The 5,347-nt window shown below is 36.5% G+C and overlaps 1 pseudogene; it reads right to left on the bottom strand.

Moving 5' to 3' along the window:
• Positions 1–2,618: 2,618 nt before the first annotated feature.
• On the bottom strand, positions 2,619–4,608 carry LOC138836548 (ankyrin repeat domain-containing protein 49-like; annotated as a pseudogene).
• Between the last annotated feature and the right edge of the window lie 739 nt (positions 4,609–5,347).

Below are 5,347 nucleotides of genomic sequence, written 5' to 3' on the forward strand. Positions count from 1 at the left end.
CTAATTTTTGATAAGGGAGCTAAAAAAATAGAATGGAAGAAAGACAGCCTCTTCAATAAATGATGCTGGAAAAATTGGTTAATTACTTGCAGAAAACTAAAGCTAGATCCTTATATATCACCCTGCACCAGAATCAACTCCAAATGGATCAAAGACCTCGGAGACAAAGCAGACATTCTGAAAACATTATAGGATGGAATAGGGAATATACTAGGTCTCCTTGGCAAAGGCCAAAATTTTCTTAATAGAGACTCAGAAACACAACAAATGAAAGGAAGGTTGGACAAATGAGATTGTATGAAATTTCTGAGCTTCTGCATGGCAAAGGACATAGCTAGCAATATCAATAGAAAACACATGGATTGGGAGAAGATCTTCACTAGCCATACAACAGACAAGGATCTCATATGTAAAATATACCTGGAACTCAAAAAATTAAATCCCCCAACAACAAATACTCAAAGAAACAACTGCCTAATAAATAAGTGGGCTAAAGATTTAAAGAGAAACTTCTCTGAAGAGGAACGAAGGATGGCCAATAGACACATGAAAAAATACTCAACCTCTCTAATCATAAAAGAAAGGAAAATTAAAACAACATTGAGATACCACCTCACCCCAGTTAGAATAGCTATAATCAAGAACTCTAATAACAACAGATGCTGGAGGGGATGTGGACAGAAAAGAACCTTACTGCATTGTTGGTGGGAGTGTAAACTTGTTCAACTACTTTGGAAAGTAGTATGGAGGTTCCTCAAAAGACTCCACATAGAGCTCTCCCATGATCCAGCAATCCCACTTTTGGGCATTTACCCAAATGATCACAAACAAGACCATACTAAAGCTACCAGCACAACTATGCTTACTGAAGAATTATTTACCATAGCTAAGATATGGAACCAACCCAGATGCCCCTCAGTAGATGAATGGATCAAGAAAATGTGGCATATATACACAGTGGAAATCTATGCTTCCATCATAAAGAATGACATTGCCCCATTTGTTAGGAAATGGAAAGACTTGGAAAAAATAATATATAACTGAAGTAAGCCAGGCTCAAAGAAACTTAGGTGAGGAAAATGAAACCTAAGATATGTACTCAAATGTTGTTTTCTTTCATGTGATTGTTTCTAACACATTTATAAGATCATATCTTTGTTGATTTGTATGTCCTTCCCCACGGTTTAACCCCTGCTTTCACTGTATTTGATGTTGGTATAATTTGTGGAGGGGAAGGGAAAAAACAAATCGTTAAATACGGATACAGGTGGACCCATTGCCACAATGAGATGTACAAGTCATTATGTCAAAAATGAACTTTGTAACTTTGGTGGGGGAGGGAGAAGAATTGGGTGGGGAACAGGGGGAGGATGGGAAGGGATGGGAAGGGGAAATATAGGAGGAGGCTACAATGCTTGATAAGAAATGTACTCATTGTCTTGGCCATGTAATTGTAACCCCTCTGTAAAGTATTTTCACAACAAAAAAAAAGAAAAAAAAAGAAAAAAAGGTCCCATGGTTTCCATTATTTGCAATAACTAGTATATGTCTGAGTGAAACAGAAAAGATCAGATAAGTTTATGTTAGGGAAATGAATCCCAAGGTAAGTATTCAAATGGTGTTTTTATGCAATAGTTTCTAACATATTTATAAGATGGTTTCTATGTTGCTTTTATGTCACTCCCCACGGTATAGTCTCTGCTTTCATTGTATATATGTTGGTATAATTTGTGGAGGGGTATGAAAAAAACAAATCATTCAAATAGGGATACAGGTGGATCCATTGCAACAATGAGATGTACAAGTCGTTATGTGGGGCAGCTGTGGGAGGGTATGGGAAGGGACGGGAAGGGGAAACAAACAGGAAGCAACAATGCTTGATAAAAATTTTACCATGGTATAACCCTTGATTTCACATGGTATAACCCCTGCTTTCACTGTATTTGAGGTTGGTATAATTCGTGGAGGGGAAGGGAAAAAACAAATCATTTAAATAGGGATACAGGTGGATCCCTTGCAACAATGAGATGTACAAGCCGTTATGTGGAAAAATGAACTTTACAACTTTGGTGTGGGGGGGAGGATGGGAAGGGATGGGAAAGGGAAACAAAGGAGGAGGCTACGATGCTTGATAAGAAGTGTACTCATTATCTTGCCCATGTAATTGTAACCCCTCTATACAGTATTTTCACAATAAAAAATAATAAAAATAATAAAAATTAAAAAATTGTACTTGTTATCTTGTCCATGTAATTGGAACTCCTCTGTATGGTATCTTCACAATAATTAAAAACAAGGAATATTATTTTAAAATAAACTTTTTTCAGATCAGCACCAGAAATATCATTAGTTCCTGTAATACTCAATTCAACAGACAAGTTAAAATTATTTCTAATCAAAAAAATCAAAAATGCTATAGAAATAATTGAAGATGTTTCCAAACAACTCTTGAATATATTTTGACATCAAAGTCAGGCAAATCACTTGGAAGAATACCATGAGAACCCATGAATTTTTACAGTAAGACATTGATGTCTACTTTGTATTGTGAAAATATTTTGTATGCGACACAAAGGATGGAGTAGCATTTTTGAAATTTAAGAACATTAACCAAACCATTAAGACTTCAGAGAAGAATTTGTACTGCTTTCCACAACTTCAAAGAGATAGTGATACATGCTTGTCCTTCTGGCAATATTAAATGCAGTTTCTTCCAAGTTGTTCTTCAGACCTGGTTTGATATAATGGTTCATCAGAAGGAGATCCAGAGTATCTCTGCTATCTTTATTCCCAGCAGCAAGATGCAAGGGGGTCAAGAGGCCTTTTGTTTGGGCATTGATATCTGCATCATGATGAAGTAAGAAAGAAGCCACTCTGGTGTTATTCCACTTACAAGCACTCTGCAGGGCCTCCCAGCCATCCACAGTTATTGTATGAATATCTGCCACTAGAGCCACCAACTCACCAATAATGTCTAAGTGTCTACTCTAAGCTTCCTGATAAAGAGGGGTATACTCATCATCATACCTAGTATTCACATGAGTGGGCTTTTCAGAAAGTAGTCTCTGCACTATAGTAAGCTGAGAAAGAAAGATGCATACACACACACACACACACACACACACACACACACACACACACACACACACACACACACACACACACACACACATATATATGCATGTATATAATTGAACTCCAAGCAAAAAAGAAAATTAAACTGACCTGTGACTATTTTTTCTGGTCATGGGGCCTGAACTCTGGGCCTGGATGATGTCCCTCAGCTCTTCATCTCAAGGCTAGCACTCTACCACTTGAGCCACAGTGCCACTTCCAGCTTTTTCTGCTTCTGCGGTGCTGAGGAATTGAACCCAGGGCCTCAAGCATGCAAGGCAAGCAGTCTACCACTGAGCTACTTTCCTAGCCCGACTTGGGGCTTTAGAGTCAAGTAAAAATAAACAAATCAAACCCCCCAAATTGGTTACCAGATGGCTTTAAAATAAAAAACAATTTATGACTTCTGTATTTAGAGAAGAGGACAAGTAATTTCATAATGAACATGTCTTGGTTATTTTTGAATGTGATTATCTAATATCAACCCATATATTTATTTAAGGTTCAATTAGGGCCTATTTCCCAAAATTTTCTCCAGGGAGAAATAATCAGAGTATAACTATATTTAATCATTTCTTCTACAAAAAAGTGATTCATGTTTTATGAAAGGATTATTATACCAGTATACATGGCACTTCTCTTAACAGAAGAATAAAATAAGAACAAGAAAATTCAGGGATTAAAGGACTCAATTCCTTTGAAATTCAACTTTATAAACATGTTTTAGGAAGTGGTTTTTAGTTTGATCTATGACCCTCTAGTACATTGCAGTGCACATTCAAAAGGTCTACAAAATGTAAAGTGCTTTTATTTTCCTTGTAGGGATATGTGAGGACTGGTATTTAGTGTTAACATCCTCCCTATCTTAAATGATACTTAACTAGAAGATAATAATTAGCTATAACTGGTTTGAAATATAAAGGATTTAAAAATACATGATAAGACAACTGATTATGAGGTTTATAATTAACCTTAAATAATATTAAGATACCCTAAAATGTGCTTTTTTTTTGTACTTTGCTTCATTTGATTCTCATTAACCTGAATAAACAGGCAAATATTGTGATGGCAACTTCAAGGACAAGAAACTAGAGGTTTAAAAATTGTGTAAGCCTAAACACATGGTTCAAATGGGGTTGGGGATGGGTTGGGGAAAAGATCTGCTAGCTATAAAACCGATGGCTCTCCTACTATATAATTGTCTGTGCCTTCTTAAAGCAAAAAAAAAAAAAATGTACTTATTTTCAGCAGCCCAAAGAAGCAATTTGCTTAGAACCTTTTTTTTTTTTTTTTTTTTTTTTGCAATGGATACCACTCTTTGCTCTTTTCAGCTTGTTCCTCATCTTCAGAGATGCCTAACCAGAGATTTTGAGTACCAGTGGGAATGAGGGGTACATGTGTTTTTAACTGTTCAAGTTGATTAAAGTGGTCAGAAAAGTCCAGTGAATTTTCTGCATCTGTTTGTTCATGATGATTTATTTTCTCTTTTTCCATTTTTACTATTCTAAATAAAAAACATTTTATAAGCTAAGGTAGACTTCTAGAGATGAATTACGTCTGCTTCATTTTTTAATCAAGATCAGAAAACACAAATTTCTTTTTTAGCAAAATGGTAATAGAGGCTTGATCTTCAGAGTATATAACAATCTTTCACATACAGAGTATCTAAATTCTGGTGGTTTTGTCATGATAGTCATTAAATATTAAATATTGCAAATGATAGTGGAAAGTAGGTATGATCCTTGTGATCCAGCTCTTTTTATGTTATTTTTAAACTATTATTGGTTTACATATGATGGTTTTATGTTAAGAGTGATGTTTGAGGGCAGGGAAGGTGGCTTAGTGGTAGAGTGATTGCCTTGCATGCATGAGGCACTGGGTTCGATTCCTCAGCATCACATAAGCAGAAAATCTGGAAGTGATGCTGTGGTCCACATGGTAGAGTGCCAACCTTGAGATGAAGAGCTGAGTTGCAGTGCCCAGGCCCAGAGTTCAGGCACCATGACTGAAAAAAATTCATGTGTGTGTGTGTGTGTGTGTGTGTGTGTGTGTGTGTGTGTGTGTGTGTGTGTGTGTGTGTGTGTGTGTGTGTGTATAGGAAAGAGCAGAACATTTGTGTGTTATTTTCCTAGTGTGGCTCTGATACACCACTGCATTCTTTGTGGTTTAGAGATCTGTGTTCACAGCTCTGCAGTCCAGCACTATGGAATCAGTGTCTTCTGGGCCACATTCT

The sequence above is a fragment of the Dipodomys merriami genome, unplaced genomic scaffold (assembly GCF_024711535.1).
Source record: "Dipodomys merriami isolate MVZ:Mamm:240054 unplaced genomic scaffold, mDipMer1.0.p SCAF_25, whole genome shotgun sequence".
Taxonomy (NCBI): Eukaryota; Metazoa; Chordata; class Mammalia; order Rodentia; family Heteromyidae; genus Dipodomys; species Dipodomys merriami.